Below are 21321 nucleotides of genomic sequence, written 5' to 3'. Positions count from 1 at the left end.
CTCAAGAATTTCCCTGTATTTAGCGCCATCCATCATTGCTTCAATTCTGACCAGTTCCCCAGTCCCTGCCAATGAAAAACATCCCCACAGCATGATGCTGCCACCACCATGCTTCACTGTGGGGATGATGTTCTCGGGTGATGAGAGCTGTTGGGTTTGCGCCAGACATAGCGTTTTCTGAGCAGAGTACCTTCTTCCATATGTTTGGAGAGTCTCCCACATGCCTTTTGGTGAACACCAAATGTGTTTGCTTATTTATTTCTTTAAGCAATGGATTTTTTCTGGCCACTCTTCCGTAAAGCCCAGCTCTGTGGAGTGTATGGCTTAAAGTGGTCCTATGGACAGATACTCCAATCTCCGCTGTGGAGCTTTGCAGCTCCTTCAGGGTTATCTTTGGTGTCTTTGTTGCCTCTCTGATTAATGCCCTCCTTACCTGGTCCGGGAGTTTTGGCTCCGTGGGATGTTCAAAGTTTCTGATTTTTTTTTTTACCAACCCTGATCTGTACTTCTCCACAACTTTGTCCCTGACCTGTTTGGAGAGCTCCTTGGTCTTCATGGTGCCGCTTTCTTGGTGGTGCCCCTTGCGTAGTGGTGTTGCAGACTCTGGGGCCTTTCAGAACAGGTGTATATATACTAAGATCATGTGACAGATCATGTGACACTTAGATTGCACACAGGTGGACTTTATTTAACTAATTATGTTACTTCTGAAGGTATTTGGTTGCACCAGATCTTATTTAGGGGCTTCAAAGCAAAGGGGGTGAATACATATGCACGCACCACTTTTCCGTTATTTATTTTGTAAAATTTCTTTAAACAAGTTATTTTTTTCATTTCACTTCACCAATTTGGACTATTTTGTGTATGTCCATTACATGAAATCCAAATAAAAATCCATTTATATTACAGATTGGATGAATACTTTTGCAAGACACTGTATTCTGACGAAGTGGCTGTTAAAATCTATTTCTGTCATGGATTAAGGAATTCAAAATGTGTTATGATCCTATTCAAAAACAATCTAGATCTTGAGGTAGGGTTGGGCGTCTGGAAGGACACATAGTCCCATCGTCGTGGCCAAACATCATTGATATCTATATCGCGTTGTCACGCCCTGGCTCTGGGGACTCTTAAAAGTTGAGCCAGGGTGTGTAGTGTCTGTGTTGTGTTTTCTATGTTCATGTTCTAGTTCGTGTATTTCTATGTTGGCCGGGGTGGTTCCCAATCAGAGGCAGCTGTGGCTCGTTGTCTCTGATTGGGAACCAGACTTAGGCAGCCTGTTTTGCACAGTTCATTGTGGGATCTTGTTCCGTAAGGTTTGTTTTGGTGTTTAACCTAGGACTTCACGAATCGTTTTGTTGTTTTGTCATTTGTATAAAGTACTCATTAAAAGATGTACGCATATCACGCTGCGCCTTGGTCCGCTTCTTACAACGAACGTGACACGCGTTGAGCACAGAGGGGTCAATTGTCGGGAAGATCGCAATATAAAGGACACATTGGTTATACCATAACTGTGATTGGGTGCATAATGTCATTCTTCTTATTTAAATTGTTACAAAAGGCACACACAATCTCATTAAGCCATTGTTCAAAACAAAACAGTGTTAGGCCTAGTTAATATTTTATCTAGTCTAGGCTGTATAATGACTTTCAACTTGGTAGGGCTATTAGTTCCAAGATGGCTTAGCAGTGCGGTTTTGTATTCTGTTGTGTAAATAGCCTGTTTTTTTGTCTTTTTTTCGTATACATTTCTCTATCTCACTTTTACATCCTTTAACTCAATATACTTTCCTGCAACCCGCCTCACCCAATGTGGAACGGATTCTATTATTTCTTTATACCTTTTATCAAGAACCTCTGACTGAAACTAGCCAGCTAGCCAGTTAGCTAGCTAACTAGCTACTTGCTATTAGCCACTGTTTGTGGTCTTCACCACTGTCCGTGGCCTGCACTACCTACCAGCCAGCTCTAGCCTGGACAATTATTGGCCAGTCTGCACAGCGTGCTATCGACCCAGAGCATATCGGATTTTCTGCCGGAATCACTGAATCACTGGACCTTAACACCGGATCATCGCAACTAGCTAGCTGCAACCGAATGGCTGTTGTTGTTGATGGCTAATCACCATTGTCCGAAGCACGCACCAGTTAGCCTTGAGCTAGCCTTGAGCCAGGCCCATCTCCCGGCTATCTACCTCTCTGTCAACCGGATGGGACATCCTAGTGTTGACACGGAGCCCGCCGATCCATCACGACTGGTCTGCCGACGTAATCGTCTGATGTGGTTTCAACAGGCTTCCCATTGCGACGACCACGAAGATCCATCTGCTAGCCCCGGTGCGCTAGCACACGCAATCAACAGCCGTGCCTCCTGCTCGCCTGTGCTGTAGCAGCCTATGAACTGCTCCCGGACTCACCTATTGCTGTTCACGGGACCTTATGATCACTCAGCTACACAGCTGATGCCTGCTGGACTGTTCCTTTACACGGTACCCCATCCTGTTTATCTGTTTAGCCTCAGCCCAAACTTTCGTTGCCATTACCAGTTGTTGTCTTAGCTCTCTCGAATAACACCTGTGATTGCGTTATGCCTCTCTCCCATGTCAATATGCCTTGCCTATTGCTGTTTGGGTTAGTTCTTATTGTACTATTTCACCGCAGCCTTGTGAATGTTGACCTGTTTAAAGGTCTTGCTCACATCGGCTACGGAGAGCATGATCACACAGTCGTCCGGAAGAGCTGGTGCTCTCATGCATACTTCAGTGTTGCTTGCCTCAAAGCGAGCATAAAAGGCATTTAGCTCATCTGGTAGGCTCGCATCACTGGGCAGCTCGCGGCTGGGTTTCCCTTCGTAGTCCGTAATAGTTTGCAAGCCCTGCCACATCCGGCGAGCATCAGAGCCGGTGTAGTAGGATTCAATCTTAGTCCTGTATTGACGCTTTGCCTGTTTGATGGTTCGTCTGAGGGCATAGCGGGATTTCTTATAAGCATCCGGATTAGTGTTCTACTCCTTGAAAGCGGCAGCTCTAGCCTTTAGCTCGGTGTGGATGTTGCCTGTAATCCATGGCTTCTGGTTGGGATATGTACGCACAGTCACTGTGGGGACGACGTCGTCAATGCACTTATTGATGAAGCCGGTGACTGAGGTGGTATACTCCTCAATGCCATTGGATGAATCCCGGAACATATTCCAGTCTGTGCTAGCAAAACAGTCCTGTAGCGTAGCATCCCCGTCATCTGACCACTTCTGTATTGAGCGAGTCACTGGTACTTCCTGCTTTAGTTTTTGCTTGTAAGCAGGAATCAGAAGGATAGAATTATGGTCAGATTTGCCTAATGGAGTGCGAGGGAGAGATTTGTATGCATCTCTGTGTGTGGAGTAAAGGTGGTCTAGAGTTTTTTTTCATCTGGTTGCATATGTGACATGCTGGTAGAAATGAGGTAAACTTGATTAAATTTGCTTGCATTAAAGTCTCCGGCCACTAGGAGCGCCGCTTCTGGAGGAGCATTTTCTTGTTTGCTTATGGCCTTATACAGCTACTTTAGTGCGGTCTTAGTGCCAGCATCGGTTTGTGGTGGTAAATAGATAGCTACGAATAATATAGATGAAAACTCTCTTGGTAGATAGTGTGGTCTACAGCTTATCATGAGGTACTCTACCTCAGGCGAGCAATACCTCGAGACTTCTTTAATTTTAGACATCACGCACCAGCTGTTATTGACAAATAGACACACACACCCACCCCTCATCTTACCAGACATATCTGTTCTGTCCTGCCGATGCACGGAAAACCAAAGGGGGGGGGATCCACAACAACAACAACAACAATCCATAAGGCGCAAAAAGATAAATGAGAGAGCAGCAGTGTGATTCACATCATTCTATGTAGATATCAATAATAGCCTAAGTGATAACCGTATCACCCGTACGCTGCTGTCGTCCTTTCCTCCAACCGTTTATTGAAGTTGGATCATCTTTGGATGCCGACAGTAGTTGCACCACTGGAAGACATAGCTTGGACTGTAGCCTACAGAAGCCTATACCTGCTATTTTCCCGCGATCCATCAAACACATTTGTGACTCGTTTCAGGAAACTAGGCATTTGTCGCGGATCACTACTTCACAGGAGAGTCAAATGAACATTTTTTAAAATCAAAATGCGTTTTTGGCAGAAATGCCTTCTGGAACATGTGACCTTTCTTGTGCCTTAATAACAAACTTGTATGACGTCTGTAAAATTGTTAAATTATGAGCCTTGTTGGTTAAGCCACAGAAAAAGACAGCAACCTTCCCACTAGCCATGATTGGCTGAGATAATGAGTGGGCTGGACCTGCCGAGAGAGGAGTTCGGATTGGTCTAGCATATAGAAAGCTTCTGTCTAATTGAGCTGGTCAATATGTTTAGGTAATCCTGTCTAACGCGGCTTTTTAAAGAATGTATCATGTAGTGGAGCTGCATACAGTGACTTGCAAAAGTATTCATCCCACTTGGCGTTTTTTCAATTTTTTTTGCATTACAACCTGTAATTTAAATTGATTTCTATTTGGATTTCATGTAATGGACAAAAAATTCAAAAAAAGTAATAATGGAAAGTTGGTGCATGCATATGTATTCAACCCCTTTGTTTTGAAGCCCCTAAATCAAATCTGGTGCAACCAAATACCTTCAGAAGTCACATAATTAGTTAAATAAAGTCAACCTGTGTGCAATCTAAGTGTCACATGATCTGTCACATGATCTCAGTATATATACACCTGTTCTGAAAGGCCCCAGAGTCTGCAACACCACTAAACAAGGGGTACCACCAAGCAAGCGGCACCATGAAGACCAAGGAACTCTCCAAACAGGTCAGGGACAAAATTGTGGAGAAGTACAGATCAGGGTTGGGTTATAAAAAAATATCGAAACTTTGAACATACCACAGAGCACCATTAAATCCATGATAAAAAATTTGAAAGAATATGGCACCACAACAAACCTGCCAAGAGAGGGCCGCCAACCAAAACTCACAGACCAGGCAAGGAGGGCATTAATCAGAGAGGCAACAAAGAGACCAAAGATAACCCTGAAGGAGCTGCAAAGCTCCACAGCTGAGATTGGAGTATCTGTACATAGGACCACTTCACGCCGTACACTCCACAGAGCTGGGCTTTATGGAAGAGTGGCCAGAAAAAAGCAATTGCGTGAAGAAAAAAATTAGCAAACACGTTTGGTGTTCACCAAAAGGCATGTGGGAGACTCTCCAAATATATGGAAGAAGGTACTCTGGTCAAATGAGACTAAAATTGAGCTTTTTTCCCATCAAGGAAAACGCTGTGTCTGGTGCAAACCCAACACCACTCATCTCCCGAGAACACCATGTTTTTCATCGGCAGGGACTGGGAAACTGGTCAGAATCGAAGGAATGATGGATGGCGCTAAATACAGGGAAATTCTTGAGGGAAACCTGTTTCAGTCTTCCAGAGATTTGAGAGTGGGACGGAGGTTCACCTTCCAGCAGGACAATGACCCTAAGCATACTGCTAAAGCAACACTCGAGTGGTTTAAGGGGAAACATTTTAATGTCTTGGAATGGCCTGGTCAAAGCCCAGACCTCAATCCAATTGAGAATCTGTGGTATGACTTAAAGATTGCTGTACACTAGTGGAACCTATCCAACTTGAAGGAGCTAGAGCAGTTTTGCCTTGAAGAATGGGTAAAAATCCCAGTGGCTAGATGTGCCAAGCTTATAGAGACATACCCCAAGAGACTTGCATCTGTAATTGCTGCAAAAGGTGGCTCTACAAAGTATTGACTTTGGGGGGGATGAATAGTTATGCACGCTCAAGTTTTGTTTTTTTGTCTTGTTTCTTGTTTGTTTCACAATAAAAAATATTGTGTATCTTCAAAGTGGTAGGCATGTTGTGTAAATCAAATGATACAAAAATCAATTTTAATTCCAGGTTGTAAGACAACAAAATAGGAAAAATGCCAGGGGTGGTGAATACTTTTGCAAGCCACTGTATTATTGGCTGTTTGGTTTGCAAAGAGGTATTTTCCGACGGCATTGTGTACCTGTGTAATGATCATGCTTTTTAATCAGTACTTAATATGCCACACCTGTCAGATGGATGCGTTATCTTGTCAAAGGAGAAATGCTTACTAACAGGGATGTAAACAAATTTGAGAGAATTAAGCTTTTTCTTCGCATGGAAAATTTATATTGCATTTATTTTGTTCTTCAGTGAACAAAAATATAAATGCAACATGTAAAGTGCTGGTCACACGTTTCATGAGCTGAAAAAAAATATCCCCGAAATTTTCCATATGCACAAAAGCTTATTTCTCTCACATTTTGTGCACAAATTTGTTTACATCCCTGTTAGTGAGCATTTCTCCTTTGCCAAGATAATTCATCCACCTGACAGGTGTGGCATATCAAGAATCTGATTAATCAGCATGATCATTACGCAGGCACTTTGTGCTGGGGACAATAAAAGGCCACTCTAAAATGTGCAGTTTTGTCACACAACACAATGCCACAGATGTCTCATGTTTTGAGAGAGCGTGCAATTGGCATGCTGACTGCAGGAATGTCCACCAGAGCAGATGCCAGAGAATGTAATTTTAATTTCTCTACCATTAGCCGCCTCCAGCGTTGTGTTAGAGAATTTGTCCAACCGGATCTAACCACACCAGTCCAGGACTTCCACATCTGACTTCTTCACCTGCGGGATCGTATGAGACCAGCCACCCGGACAGCTGATAAAACTGTGGGTTTGCACAACCAAAGAGTTTCTGCACAAACTGTCAGAAACTTTCTCAGGGAATCTCATTTGTTTGCTCATCGTCCTCACCAGGGTGTTGACCTGACTGAAGTGTACCTATGATAAAAAGTACAGACCTCTACATGCTTTGTAAGTAGGAAAACCTGCAAAATTGGCAGTGTATCAAATACTTGTTCTCCCCACTGTATATATTGAGGTGAGTGCGGTTGACCTGCTTCTGTTTTGTGGGTGGCACTGTGTGCTGTTTTCGATGGATGGGTCCTGGCCTCTTGGGGCCCTAGGGATCCGGAGGGACGGGGGTGGTATGCCGATCACTGGGATGACGGCCCAACTCAGGATGGGGAGGGAATTTAGTGGGGGAATTAGTAGAGAACAATTGGAGGGTTACTTAGTAGCAATTGCAAATATCATGGTACAGCTATATGGACACTCAATCACTATGGTATTTTTTATTGGTAAATTTACAAACATATATAATGATAAATAAATCTCTTATAAAATGGGTTAAAATCATGTATAGTAACCCTAGGTGTAAAATAGTAAATAATGGCTATTTCTCAGAAAGTTTTAAACTTGAATCCCTCCACAGCCTCATAGAGGATCAAGATACATTTTCTAACCTCTCCGAATTACAACCAAATTATAAATAAATGTACTATATTACGTTTTGGATCACACATTTTTTTTTTTTTACATTACCATGTAGTTTGGGAATACATATCCCAAATGAAATAAATGCTCTCACTCTAATACATTTTAATAGAAAGGAAGCAAAAATAGATAAGATCTTGCTACCATGGAAAGGTAAATACCTGTCCATTTGTGGAAAAATCACCCTGATTAACTCTTTAGTATTATCCCAGTTTACCTATTTGCTTATGGTCTTGCCTACACCTAGCGAACAGTTTTTTAAATTATATGAGAAAAAAATATTCAATTTTATTTGGAACGGCAAGCCAGACTAAATTAAACGGGCCTATTTCTATAATGAATATTAATTCTGAGGACAGAAATGATTAAATATTAAAGCATTAGACCTATCACTAAAAGCTTCAGTCATACAAAAGTTATATTTAAATCCGAACTGGTTCTCTAGCAAATTAGTAAGATTGTCTCACCCAATATTCAAGAATGGCCTTTTTCCCTTTATTCAGATTACAACCTCTCACTTTCAGTTATTTGAATTTTAACATGACTATTTTTTTACACACAAAAAACATTTGATTAACCTCTTAAGGATCTGACCCCTTTTTAAAATTTTCGCCTAAAATGACATACCCAAATCTAACTGCCTGTATCTCAGGACCTGAAGCAAGGATATGCATATTCTTGATACCATTTGAAAGGAAACACTTTGAAGTTTGTGGAAATGTGAAATGAATGTAGGAGAATATAACACATTAGATATGGTAAAATATTATTTAAAAAAACAATAAAAAAAATTGTATTATTCTTTTTCCATCGTCTTTGAAATGCCAGAGAAACGCCACAATATAATATTGCAGTTTAGTTGCAATTTAGATTTTGGTCACTACATGGCAGGAGTGTGTGTGCAAAGTTTCAGATTGATCCAGTGAAGCATTGCAATACTGGACTATTTTGTATCAAGTCTGCCCAAATGTGCCGAATTTGTCAATTGATACATTTTCAAGTACATAACTATGGAAAACATACAAAAATGATATGGTAATACAAAATGTAAGTGTACACACTCCCAGGAATGTCATATATGATGGATCATTAGCTTATACAATAACTTTCACACATCTAGATGGCCGGGCGGGGTGGGTGTGGAGCCAGAGACAGCAGGGGTTTAATCTGTAGAACCCAGTTCCTACATTTGAATATAAAAATGCTATGCAAAACTATGCTACATTTTATCTCTGGGACCCTTCGGATGACAAATCAGAGCAAGATTACTGAATGTAAGTACATTATTTACCTTCAGAGGTGAATGTATCAAACCAGTTGCCGTGATACGCTTTTTGTTGTTGTGTACTCTCCTCAAACAATAGCATGGTATTTTTTCACTGTAATAGCTACTGTAAATTGGACAGTGCAGTTAGATTAACAAGAATGTAAGCTTTCTGCCCACATAAGACATGTCTATGTCCTGGAAAGTTTTCTGTTACTTACAACAGTCATGCTCATCACATTAGCGCACGTTAGCTCAACCGTCCCATATATGGGACACCGATCTCGTAGAGGTTAATAAAATCTATAATCAGTCATCTTCTTCAAATTAAGCGTATGATGACGCAATCTTTGCAATCTTTGGAATCTGTGTCATTGGTCCTCAACTCGTGGCTCAGTCATTTCATTCAGGGTAAGTGGAGTTAGCCGTGAGTCAGCCTGCCCAGGAGCTGGTTAGTTCTGAAGGATTTGATGCCATAGAAATGTACTGGTTATCCCAAGTTGAACTCATAGTTGACCAAAGTTACCTAACTCCTCAAACCTGCTTCATAGGATACTCCTCTGGTCCATAGACTTCTTACAGGGTAAGAAAACCAATATGTAATTTTGTAATTTTAGTGAACTATCCCCTTAACAATGGGAATAGTGATTCTTTAAAAAAGTACCACCTAATAGCAGGAACAGCACCCTCTAGTGATCAGAACCTGGTAATATCAGGATGTAAATTGGGACATAAACCCAACAACTTCAATGACACATTTCTCTGAACAGGAGGAAAAAAACATCACCAAATTCACTGAGAATACATTACATAGGATGAAAAACAATACTCCGAGCTGCAGCTCCATACTACTTGTCAAATATAGAGAACTAATACTATATACTCATGGTTGGGGTCGGATTGGCGTGGGGTGTGTCTAACTCATTGTTCTAAAAAAGTTTGGTCCAAATCGGAAATTGGGTACTATATTTATTCAATGTTATATGAATCCTATAAATTAAAATGGCCAATTTGGGTACAATCAATTAGGTTAATGTCTCAGAGATTAAATGGTCTTTCAACAAAATAATGTTGTAGGAATGATAATCTTATCTGTTTCTAACAACAAAAATTATTTCAGAACAATCTGAGATGGTGGGTGTCGAAATCCACTTTCTTGTGCTTTTTGAGGTGGAACGACCTACAGATGCTATTGTTGACAATTAGAATGTATGTTACAAGGCTCAGCAACAGAGTAACAGCGGCATGCAGGTACAGTTTACTGCTCAGGATGTGTGTGTGTGTGTGTGTGTGTGTGTGTGAGCGTGCGCGTGAGTCGGTGGCACAAGCCAGGCAGAAGGGATCACTTGAGCAGTGCTTCTGCCTTGAGGGCACACATGATAAAGCCGTTCCCTCTCAGACAAAAAGGGTACACTGTGTGTGGGTACACCAGTCCACCCATTATGCCATCATTGACTTGAATGGAGACGCCCGTTCTATTAATTATTTTTCTATGGCAGCACATGTTGTCAGGAGCGGAGGAAAGGAAAAAATGTGTGTAAAAAAAAGTGTTTCTATTGGAAAGGTTATTATGGAGAATGCTGTAATTTGTCATCCAAAATTTCCATGATCATCACAGCCCTACGACACACACACACACACACACACACACACACACACACACACACACACACACACACACACACACACACACACACACACACACACACACACAGTTACAACTGTTCAAATAGGCAGAAGGGACAGGTTAACTGCGACATACAGTTGAAGTCGGAAGTTTACATACACTTAGGTTGGAGTCATTAAAACTCGTTTTTTAACCACTCCACAAATTTCTCGTTAACAAACTATATTTTTGGCAAGTCAGTTAGGACATCTACTTTGTGCATGACACAAGTAATTTTTCAAACAATTGTTTACAGACAGATTATTTCACTTATAATTCACTGCATCACAATTCCAGTGGGACAGAAGTTTATATACACTAAGTTGACTGTGCCTTTAAACAGCTTGGAAAATTCCAGAAAATTATGTCATGGATTTAGAAGCTTCCGTTAGGCTAATTGACATAATTCGAGTTAATTGGAGGTGTACCTGTGGATGTATTTCAAGGCCTACGTTCAAACTAAGTGCCTCCACAGTAAAACGAGTCCTATATCGACATAACCTAAAAGGCCACTCAGCAAGGAAGAAGCCACTGCTCCAAAACCGCCATAAAAAAGCCAGACTACGGATTGCAACTGCACATGGAGACAAAGATCGTACTTTTTGGAGAAATGTCCTCTGGTCTGATGAAACAAAAATAGAACTGTTTGGCCATAATGACCATCGTTATGCTTGGAGGAAAAATGGGAACGCTTGCAAGCCGAAGAACACCATCCCAACCGTGACGCACGGGGGTGGCAGCATCATGCTGTGGGGGTGCTGTGCTGCAGGAGGGACTGGTGCACTTCACAAAATAGATGGCATCATGAGGAAGGAAAATTATGTAGATATACTGAAGCAACATCTCAAGACATCAGTCAGGAAGATAAAGCTTGGTCGCAAATGGGTCTTCCAAATGGACAATGACCCCAAGCATACATCCAAAGTTGTGGCAAAATGCTTAAGGACAACAAAGTCAAGGTATTGGAGTGGCCTTCACAAAGCCCTGACCTCAATCCAATTGAACATTTGTGGGCAGAACTGAAAAAGCATGTGCGAGCAAGGAGGCCTACAAACCTGACTAAGTTACACCAGCTCTGTCAGGAAGAAGGGGCCAACATTGACCCAACTTATTGTGGGAAGCTTGTGGAAGACTACCCGAAACATTTGACCCAAGTTAAACAATTTAAAGGCAATGTTACCAAATACTAATTGAGTGTATGTAAACTTCTGACCCACTGGGGATGTGATGAAAGAAATAAAAGCTGAAATAAATCATTCTCTCTACTATTATTCTGACATTTCACATTCTTAAAATAAAGTAGTGATCCTAACTGACCTAAAACAGGGAATTTGTATTAGGATTAAATGTCAGGAATTGTGAAAAAAATTAGTTTAAATGTATTTGGCTAAGAAGTATGTAAACTTCCGACTTCAACTGTACCTGCATACTGTTAGCTTACTGTTTGTTCCAGTTAGTTGTACATTCTCTTTTTATAGCTCGACCCTCTGTCCTGCACGGAAACATATAGTATAGTAGACAGAAGTTGTATCCTAAATATGCCCGTTCTCTTATCCTTTCCCCTATGTCCACCACTACTATAGAAGTTGAGATGTGTAGCTACTACCTAAGTAAACAAAATGTTGTTTATCTATCCAGTATCTCAGTCGTTTAGGGAAGAAAATAAGGGCAGGAAGAAAGGTTGTTGGATGCAGAGTTTGTTGGCCGCAGCCCAATGACCACAAGCTGCATAAAGATGTTAACAGATCTGACACACACCAGTTTTTTCTCTAATAAAGGAGGATCATTTACTTTGCTATTTAACTTTCCCAGATATTCACAACTTCTCTAATGAGAAGCTTGAAATAGTTTAACTGACTATATACTCTCAGTAACTTACATTACATTTGAGCTTTCTGTTAATGAGAAATTCACTTGAGTTTTGATGTGAGGGCATGATCAATGATTAAAGTTTGCTGGCTAATCTTATTGATACAACCCTGTTAGTACAGAGACCTGGGATAGGCTCAGAGAGACAGTGACTGCCTGGTGTAGACAGGACCCACAAAGTGTTGTGACACCTCTGCTCCACAGACAAGGCCAGGGCTCAGGCACTCATGGCCTGTTTTTCCATGGCTTTGTGTGTTGAAAGCCCATCTCCGGTGTAGGGAGGGAGGGAAGGGGGGGTAAGAGAGAGAGAGGGGAAAAAAACGGACTTCCGCAGAGAGAGGTTCAAAGGGAGGTCTGCTCCGGCATGATTGGTTTGTTGTCATTTGATCCCTGTTTTTCTTGTTCCTTTTCTCCACTTTGAGGGGATAGAGAGAGAGAGAGAGAGAGAGAGAGAGAGAGAGAGAGAGAGAGAGAGAGAGAGAGAGAGAGAGAGAGAGAGAGAGACTGATTGAAGTGGATTTCACAATCTAGCCTTTTTCCTTGCTCTTACTGGTACTGTAGATGATCCAGGTGAATGCTATGATCCCTTACTGATGTAACTTGTTACATCCACTTCAATCAGTGTAGATGAAGGGCAGGAGACAGGATAAAAAAAGAAGGATTTTTAAGCCTTGAGACAATTGAGACATGGGGTGTTTCTCAATATGCATACCGCCTTGCTCCACACGCTCATGTTCCGAGTGCATTCTCCAACCATGTTCTCTTGAGTACATTACCTAAAGCTAATGTTATGCAAGGTAGATGTACATTTTTGTGGGTAGCAACCAATTCTTCGTGGTTAGCTAGCCAGCCAGTTAGCCCTATTGACTTATTATGGAGTTCCCATTCACTGAAGGGTCTTCCCGCCAGGACAACAATGGCAATAGAGACGAAACAAGATATACACAAAGCAACTATTTTACTTCATAACTATCCGCTAGCTATATGTGAATCGTAATAATGTAGCTAACCAGATAGCTTAACATGAAAGAATGACCTTAAACCAATATTATGCAATATAGATGTAAATTCTTCATGGGTAGCTAGCTAACAATTCTTTGTGGCTATCTGGCTAGCGAACAGTACTAGTAGCTAGCCCTATTGACTTATTATGGACTTGTGATCCATGGTACGTAGGCAGCTAAACACTGCATGTATTTATTAACGTATCAAGATATAATATTGTAGTCAGACAACATATGAGTGTATTTTCTCTTGCTTCAGCTCAAATAATGGCTGCCATTGATTTCAATAAATATTTTGTAATTTTTCTTTGCATACTTTCTGTTGAAGCTTGCATCGATGCATGCTTCAAAATATGTACGAAAAAGTAGGCATTCGAGAAATGCCCTCCGTGGTCTATTTCGCAAACTTTGATTTGGACTCACACTCATGAGGAGTGGGGAAGCCCTATGCACAATAAACATGTCTACTCCTGGAGTAACTCCCTGTCAAAGAGACTCATTAGAGGGTTTGGCAGGAGGCCCTAGGCCAATGGAAGGTCAAGGGTGAAGAGCTGAGAGCGAAGTTACAGACATGAAGATACAACTTGAACCACAGAGTAAGGCTGCTTTCAAACCAAAATGCATGAAACAAATATCCAACACAGCTGCTTGGTCGGGAAAAATGCTTTTTTATGTTTTTAATTCATTGAAGGATAGTCTTTGCAATTTTTCTAATGACAGCACAACACAAGTTTCTCCCCCAACACACTCCAACATTTGAAAGCCATTGGGGTGCTGTGTCTTTTCAACATCCATTTGTCTGATTGGAAGGCAGCCTTATAGTCCTCAATAATCAACTATGTAAATGTTAACTCTCTTACGCTCTCTTTCAATTGCATTCAGTAACTCTAGCCATCTCTCTACAGGTGCTACAGAGAGAATATTCCAAGAACCTCTAGAGCCTTCTGAACAACTACCTGCGATCACTCCAGAGCACAGAGAAGTAAGCTCTGCTGGTGGTAATATAATGTATGCACTATGTAAACCTTCTTCACTCTGGCTGTCTGTCTGTGTGATGATCAGTGGCGACATGTTATTCAGGGCAGCCCCACCTGTTATGAGCCCAACATTTTTGCAATGTTATTATGGCATTAATACGTGTCACATATCAGTTTGCAAACAATGTTAATAAAATCAATAAAATCATTGCGTTAATAAAGCCGCAATCAAACATGGTCTCTTTTTTGCTATATGTAGCAGAAAAGCTGCAAAAAATAGCTACAAAGACATGAGTCCTCCGAAGAGGATTGGTTAATAAAAAATAAAGAATAATACAAAAAAATACAAAAAACATGACAACAGTGACAGAACTCCGAGTGTACGCATATTAAAAATCTGCAAGTGTATTTTTTATTCACAGCAGAATATTCATAGTCATAAATTGATTTATGAAATTATGCTTGCAAATCTTATTGAATGTATTCAAATGCCAAGTTACACGTTTGTGAATGTTGTTACATTTTTCCCACATGAAATGAAATTACACATTTGTGAATCGTACTTGTAACCACAAATCTCAATGTGAGATCACGAAATTCAAAATACAAACTCACAGGGTTCTGTCATCATTATTATCCCATACCAGATGGGATAGGGCAATGTGCAGTGCAATGGCAATTGCGTCATCCGTGGATCTGTTGGGGCGGTGTGCAAATAGTAGTGGGTCTAGGGTGTCGGGTAAGGTGGAGGTGATATGATCCTTAACTAGTCTCTCAAAGCACTTCATGATGACAGAAGTGAGTGCTACGGGGCGATAGTCATTTAGTTCAGTTTCCTTCGCTTTCTTGGGTACAGGAACAATGGTGGACATCTTGAAGCAAGTGGGGACAACAGACTGGGATAGGGAGAGATCGAATAGCCGTAAACACACCAGCCAGCTGGTCTGCACATGCTCTGAGGACGCGGCTAGGGATGCCATCTGGGCCGGCAGCATTGCGAGGGTTAACATGCTTAAAATGTCTTATTCAAATCGGCCACGGAGAACGAGAGCTCACAGTCCTCATGAGCAGCTGTGGCTCCCATCAGCGGCACTGTGTTTTCCTCGAAGCGGGCGAGGAAAGGGTTTAGCTTGTCTGGGAGTAAGGCGTATTTGTCCACGACGTGGGTTACCGATGGAACTTCCTGTTTAAGTTTCTGCCTATAGGAAGGGAGGAGCAGAATGGAGGCATGTCTGATTTGCCTAAGGGAGGGCGGGGGAGGGCCTTGTAGCCATCCCAGAAGGGGGAGTAGCAATGGTCAACAGTTATCAATGAACGAGTAGCACTAAAGCGATAAAACTTTGGTAGTGTTTTCCTCAGAAGTGCTTTATTAAAGGCCCCAGCTACAATAAATGTGGCCTCAGGATATGTGGTTTCCAGTTTGCACAAAGTCCAGTGTCGTTCCTTGAGAGCCATCGCGTTGTCGGCTTGAGGGGGAATGTACACGGATACATGGCCGTGACGATGACCGAAGAGAATTCTCTCGGGAGGTAATGCGGTCAGCATTTGATAGTGAGGTATTCCAAATCGGGAGAACAAAAGGACTTCTATGACCTACAGTTAGTCAGTGTTTTCTTGGAAAACCGAATTAACAATGGTAAATATTACATAAATGCCTGTATGCCTGGCTGGAATAATTTCCATGTAATGTTAAGTCAAGTGTTCACTGTTGAGGTTTCTGTAACAGTCAAGCCTTTGCCTTTGGGCCCTGGTCAAAAATAGAACACTGTAGTTAATAGGGTGTCATTTTGGACACAGCCATTCTAAAGGTTGCCTTCCTGTCTTACAGGGAAAGTAAGGTCATATCCTTCGTTTTTGAATTGTTGAATTACCTTGAACAGTACGAGAAAGAGAAAATAACTATTTAGGCCCACTGAAACTATAGGGGTTGTTTGAGTAGTAGGAAGAAGCCAATGTACAGTAGGTTCAGAAAAGCATTACTTATCTTGTAGTTACAGTCATGGAAGAGGAAATGGGAGGAAGATATGCTTTAGGCACATCTATGTCAGGTATTTTAAACAGTGTCATAGTGCCAAGGAACATTAAAACCAATGGAAGCAGTTTCGTAGCATATGCAGAAGGAAAATATTGAATTCGGTCCGAATTATCTTCAATGTTTTTGTTTGCTTTGACAGTTGGATCACACATTTCTTATGACTTGGATAGCATAGTATGTTTAAAAGTGTATTGTTTTGCAATAATGTAGCATATTATTACTGACTTATTATTCAACCCTGCAACCTTGTTTTTGTCCTAGTGACCATCATAACAACTCTTACTATGGTCAACCTCAGCACTTTTCCCCAGTTCCCAGAACCCCCCCCACCTGCCATAACAAACCCTTTTCTCTTCCGTCCTCATGGCTAGCATGGCTATCTGTGTTTTTTCCGGTTTCCGTTTGGTGGAAGAGGGAAAACTTGGGAACACTTCATCCCCGACCACATGATAAGGAAGCGGTGGACTTCCCACCTTCCTGGCGTGTGATTGGTCCAGGGCCGTGTCCACGCTCCATAGGTAAACTCTGCTGGATCACACATCCGTTCTGTCTTTCTAATACACTACATTATCTGTTTAGGAGATCTGTTCTCTCTGTCTTTTTCTCACTCCCTACCCCTTATCACTCTGTTTGTTTACTCTCTGTTTACATTTTACATTACTCTCATTTAGCAGACACTCTTATCCAGAGCGACTTACAGGAGCAATTAAGGTTAAGTATCACGGCTCAGGAAAAGATCCAGATGCAGACAGTTCGAATAACGGACATTTATTATATAACAGGGGGCAGGCAAAGGACAGGTCAAGGGCAGGCAGAGGTCGGTAGTCCAGGGCAGGGTCCATAAGGTACAGAGCGGCAGGCAGGCTCAGGGTCAGGGCAGGCAGAGGTCAGTAATCCAGGGCAGTGTCAAACGGTAAAGAACGGCAGGCAGGCTCAGGGTCAGGGCAGGCAGAATGGTCAAAAAACTGGAAAAATAGAAAACCGGGCTCAAGAAAACACGCTGGTAGGCTTGATGAAACAAGACGAACTGGCAACAGACAACCACCGGTATATATGCACAGGGGATAATGGGCGACAAGCACAAAGATTGGTGAAACAGATCAGGGTGTGACAGTTAAGTGCCTTGCTCAAGGGCACATTGAACGATTTTTCATCTAGTCGGCTCGGGGAAGCAAACCAGTAACCTGTTGGTTACTGGCCCAATGCTCCGAACCACTAGGCTACCTGCCGCCCACAATTATTTCTGAAGCCTGGAGTTTTACCTGGTTGCTTGTTTTACCTGGTTGCTTGATCAGTGGAAAAACTGGAAAAACTCCATGCCCTGATTGTGTCCAGTATACCTTACAGTGGACAGGGTCTGCTGGGCTGGACATGAGGATACCAAATCAATGATCCAAGCGGGAGAAAGAGAGAGGGAGGAGAGGAGGGTATTGCTCTGCCTTTCACTCAATTTTGTCAGTGAAGTGAAAGAGAAAGGGATAAACTACTACAGTGGGGAAAAAAGTATTTAGTCAGCCACCAATTGTGCAAGTTCTCCCACTTAAAAAGATGAGAGAGGCCTGTAATTTTCATCATAGGTACACGTCAACTATGACAGACAAATTGAGGGAAAAAATCCAGAAAATCACATTGTAGGATTTTTAATGAATTTATTTGCAAATTATGGTGGAAAATAAGTATTTGATCACCTACAAACAAGCAAGATTTCTGGCTCTCACAGACCTGTAACTTCTTCTTTAAGAGGCTCCTCTGTCTTCCACTCGTTACCTGTATTAATGGCACGTGTTTGAACTTGTTATCAGTATAAAAGACACCTGTCCACAACCTCAAACAGTCACACTCCAAACTCCACTATGGCCAAGACCAAAGAGCTGTCAAAGGACACCAGAAACAAAATTGTAGACCTGCACCAGGCTGGGAAGACTGAATCTGGAATAGGTAAGCAGCTTGGTTTGAAGAAATCAACTGTGGGAGCAATTATTAGGAAATGGAAGACATACAAGACCACTGATAATCTCCCTCGATCTGATGCTCCATGCAAGATCTCACCCCGTGGGGTCAAAATGATCACAAGAACGGTGAGCAAAAATCCCAGAACCACACGGGGGGACCTAGTGAATGACCTGCAGAGAGCTGGGACCAAAGTAACAAAGCCTACCATCAGTAACACACTACGCCGCCAGGGACTCAAATCCTGCAGTGCCAGACGTGTCCCCCTGCTTAAGCCAGTACATGTCCAGGCCCGTCTGAAGTTTGCTAGAGTGCATTTGGATGATCCAGAAGAGGATTGGGGGAATGTCATATGGTCAGATGAAACCAAAATATAACTTTTTGGTAAAAACTCAACTCGTTGTGTTTGGAGGACAAAGAATGCTGAGTTGCATCCAAAGAACACCATACCTACTGTGAAGCATGGGGGTGGAAACATCATGCTTTGGGGCTGTTTTTCTGCAAAGGGACCAGGACGACTGATCCGTGTAAAGGAAAGAATGAATGGGGCCATGTATCGTGAGATTTTGAGTGAAAACCTCCTTCCATCAGCAAGGGCATTGAAGATGAAACGTGGCTGGGTCTTTCAGCATGACAATGATCCCAAACACACCGCCCAGGCAACGAAGGAGTGGCTTCGTAAGAAGCATTTCAAGGTCCTGGAGTGGCCTAGCCAGTCTCCAGATCTCAACCCCATAGAAAATCTTTGGATGGAGTTGAAAGTCCGTGTTGCCCAGCGACAGCCCCAAAACATCACTGCTCTAGAGGAGATCTGCATGGAGGAATGGGCCAAAATACCAGCAACAGTGTGTGAAAACCTTGTGAAGACTTACAGAAAACGTTTGACCTGTGTCATTGCCAACAAAGGGTATATAACAAAGTATTGAGAAACTTTTGTTATTGACCAAATACTTATTTTCCACCATAATATGCAAATAAATTCATTAAAAATCCTACAATGTGATTTTCTGGATAAAAATATTCTCATTTTGTCTGTCATAGTTGACGTGTACCCATGTTGAAAATTACAGGCCTCTCTCATCTTTTTAAGTGGGAGAACTTGCACAATTGGTGGCTGACTAAATACTTTTTTTCCCCACTGTAACTGCCAAACTGAATGGCTGCATAGAGCTTGAACAAGTCTTGTTTTTGAAAGTATAATGACAGTGTGTGTGTGTGTGTATGTTTGGGTGTGTCTGCTATCGTGTGTGTGGGTGTGTCTACGTGTGTGCGTACTTGTGTGTGTGTGCAGGCTCGTCTGTGTGTGTTAGCCCCTGCTGAACCCTTGAAGCCTGTGGGTGGCAGCTGTGGACTCAGACTTCCGGGAAGAGCCAGCTGGGTGGTGGGTGGCAGGCAGCTCCAGCTGGCACCTCCCGTTCTGCCCCCGTTAACCCTCCTCCCCAACCCAAACCATCTCATTCAGCTCTCCACAACTCTCCACCGTGTCCCCAAATCACAGATGTAGACCATGCAACTAATTTTTGGCCATCTTTGACATATTGTAAGATCCTTTTAGTTTGTGGTGTTTCTAACAGTTAAAATCACTTGTAGCCTATTGAGCATACTGATAAAATAATATTAGAGATAGAGGTACTGGTACCCTGGTTAAGGTTCACACAGTTCCTGATGTTAACAGTCATCGGATTATTCGCTGGTCCTGGTGTGTGTGGACTCAAGCAGAATGAGCAGTGACAGCTTGGGAACCTGAATGGCCTTCACATGACTTGGTGACTGTGTCAGTCAACTCTCCCTCAATCATTCACTCCCTCTCCCTCTCTCTCCCTCTCTCTTACTCATTCTCTCAATCTCCTCATAGCCATGTGTCTCATCTGTCATGTCTAGCTCCAGACTTCTTGGCTAATGGTTTTTCCCTAAGCCCCACTCTCAACCCACTCTTCTCTCAGTCTGTCCTCCTGTCCCCGACTGGCCCTTACTGCTCTGAGTGGGGCCAGGCAGGCTCATCATGAGACCAGATGGAATACCACAGATAGTTCTAACAGACCAGGTAGACAGTTATATGGTTCTCAGTTATGCTATTTCTGTCTTAGACCTGGCAATATTATGTGTCAATTTTAGATGGAAAATACAGGTGGATAGGAATCATACATATGCCACAACAAAATATTATAAACACAAATTTTTACATTTAGCAGACACTCTTCTACAGAGCAACTTACAGTTCGTGAGTGCATACATTATTTATTTTTTCATACTGGTCCCCCATGGGAATCGAACCCACAACCCTGGCCTTGCAAGCACCATGCTCTACCAACTGAGCTACACGGGACCGTGCACTAATACCTCATCATTACAAATCACCACACTATTGGTATAATCGTTGAATTGGAGTGTTTACTATACTATGTCTGTTCCTATGCCAGAGAGACACTCATTTTATTTACTAATTTAATTCATCACCCCCACCACCACCGCCAACCATTATCCTCTCCAGGTCAGCTCAAATCAAATTGAATGTATTTATAAAGCCCTTTTTACATCAGCAGAAACCCAGCCTAAAACCCCAAACGGCAAGCAATGCAGATGTAGAAGCACGGTGGCTTGGAAAAACTCCCTAGAAAGGCAGGAACCTAGGAAGAAACCTACAGAGGAACCAGGCTCTGAGGCGTGGCCAGTCCTCTTCTGGATGTGCCAGGTGGAGATTATAAGAGTACATGGCCATTAAGCCAACTAGTTTTTCAAAATGTTCAAATGTTCATAGATGACCAGTAGGGTCAAATAATAATCACAGTGGTTGTAGAGGGTGCAACATGTCAGCAGTGTCAGTTGGCTTTTCATAGCTGAGCATTCAGAGGTCAAGACAGCAGGTGCGGTAGAGTGAGAGGAGGGGGGAGGGAGGGAGGGAGGGAGGGAGGGAGGGAGGGAGGGAGGGAGGGAGGGAGGGAGAGAGGGTCGAAAACAGCAGGTCCGGGACAAGGTAGCACATCCGGTGAACAGGTCAGCCGCAGGCAGAACAGTTGAAACAAGAGCAGCAGCACGACAAGGTAGCACGTCTGGTTAACAGGTAAGGGTTCCTTAGCCACAGGCAAAACAGTAGAAACTGGATCAGCAGCACAACCAGGTGGACTAGGGACAGC

General features: G+C 42.4%; 1 long non-coding RNA gene across 1 annotated transcript in view; it reads left to right on the top strand.

Annotated features, from left to right (window-relative positions):
- Nucleotides 1–14320, top strand: part of LOC121531253 — a 78874-nt gene extending 64554 nt beyond the window's left edge. The window contains exon 3 of the long non-coding RNA XR_005994103.1: nt 14131–14320. This is a non-coding gene — a long non-coding RNA (uncharacterized LOC121531253). The remainder of the gene's footprint in view (nt 1–14130) is intronic.
- The last annotated feature ends 7001 nt before the right edge of the window (nt 14321–21321 follow it).

This window comes from Coregonus clupeaformis, unplaced genomic scaffold (assembly GCF_020615455.1).
Source record: "Coregonus clupeaformis isolate EN_2021a unplaced genomic scaffold, ASM2061545v1 scaf0135, whole genome shotgun sequence".
NCBI classification, from domain to species: domain Eukaryota; kingdom Metazoa; phylum Chordata; class Actinopteri; order Salmoniformes; family Salmonidae; genus Coregonus; species Coregonus clupeaformis.
Note: the sequence above shows the minus strand (reverse complement) of the source record. Positions and strands in the feature narration are given on the sequence as shown.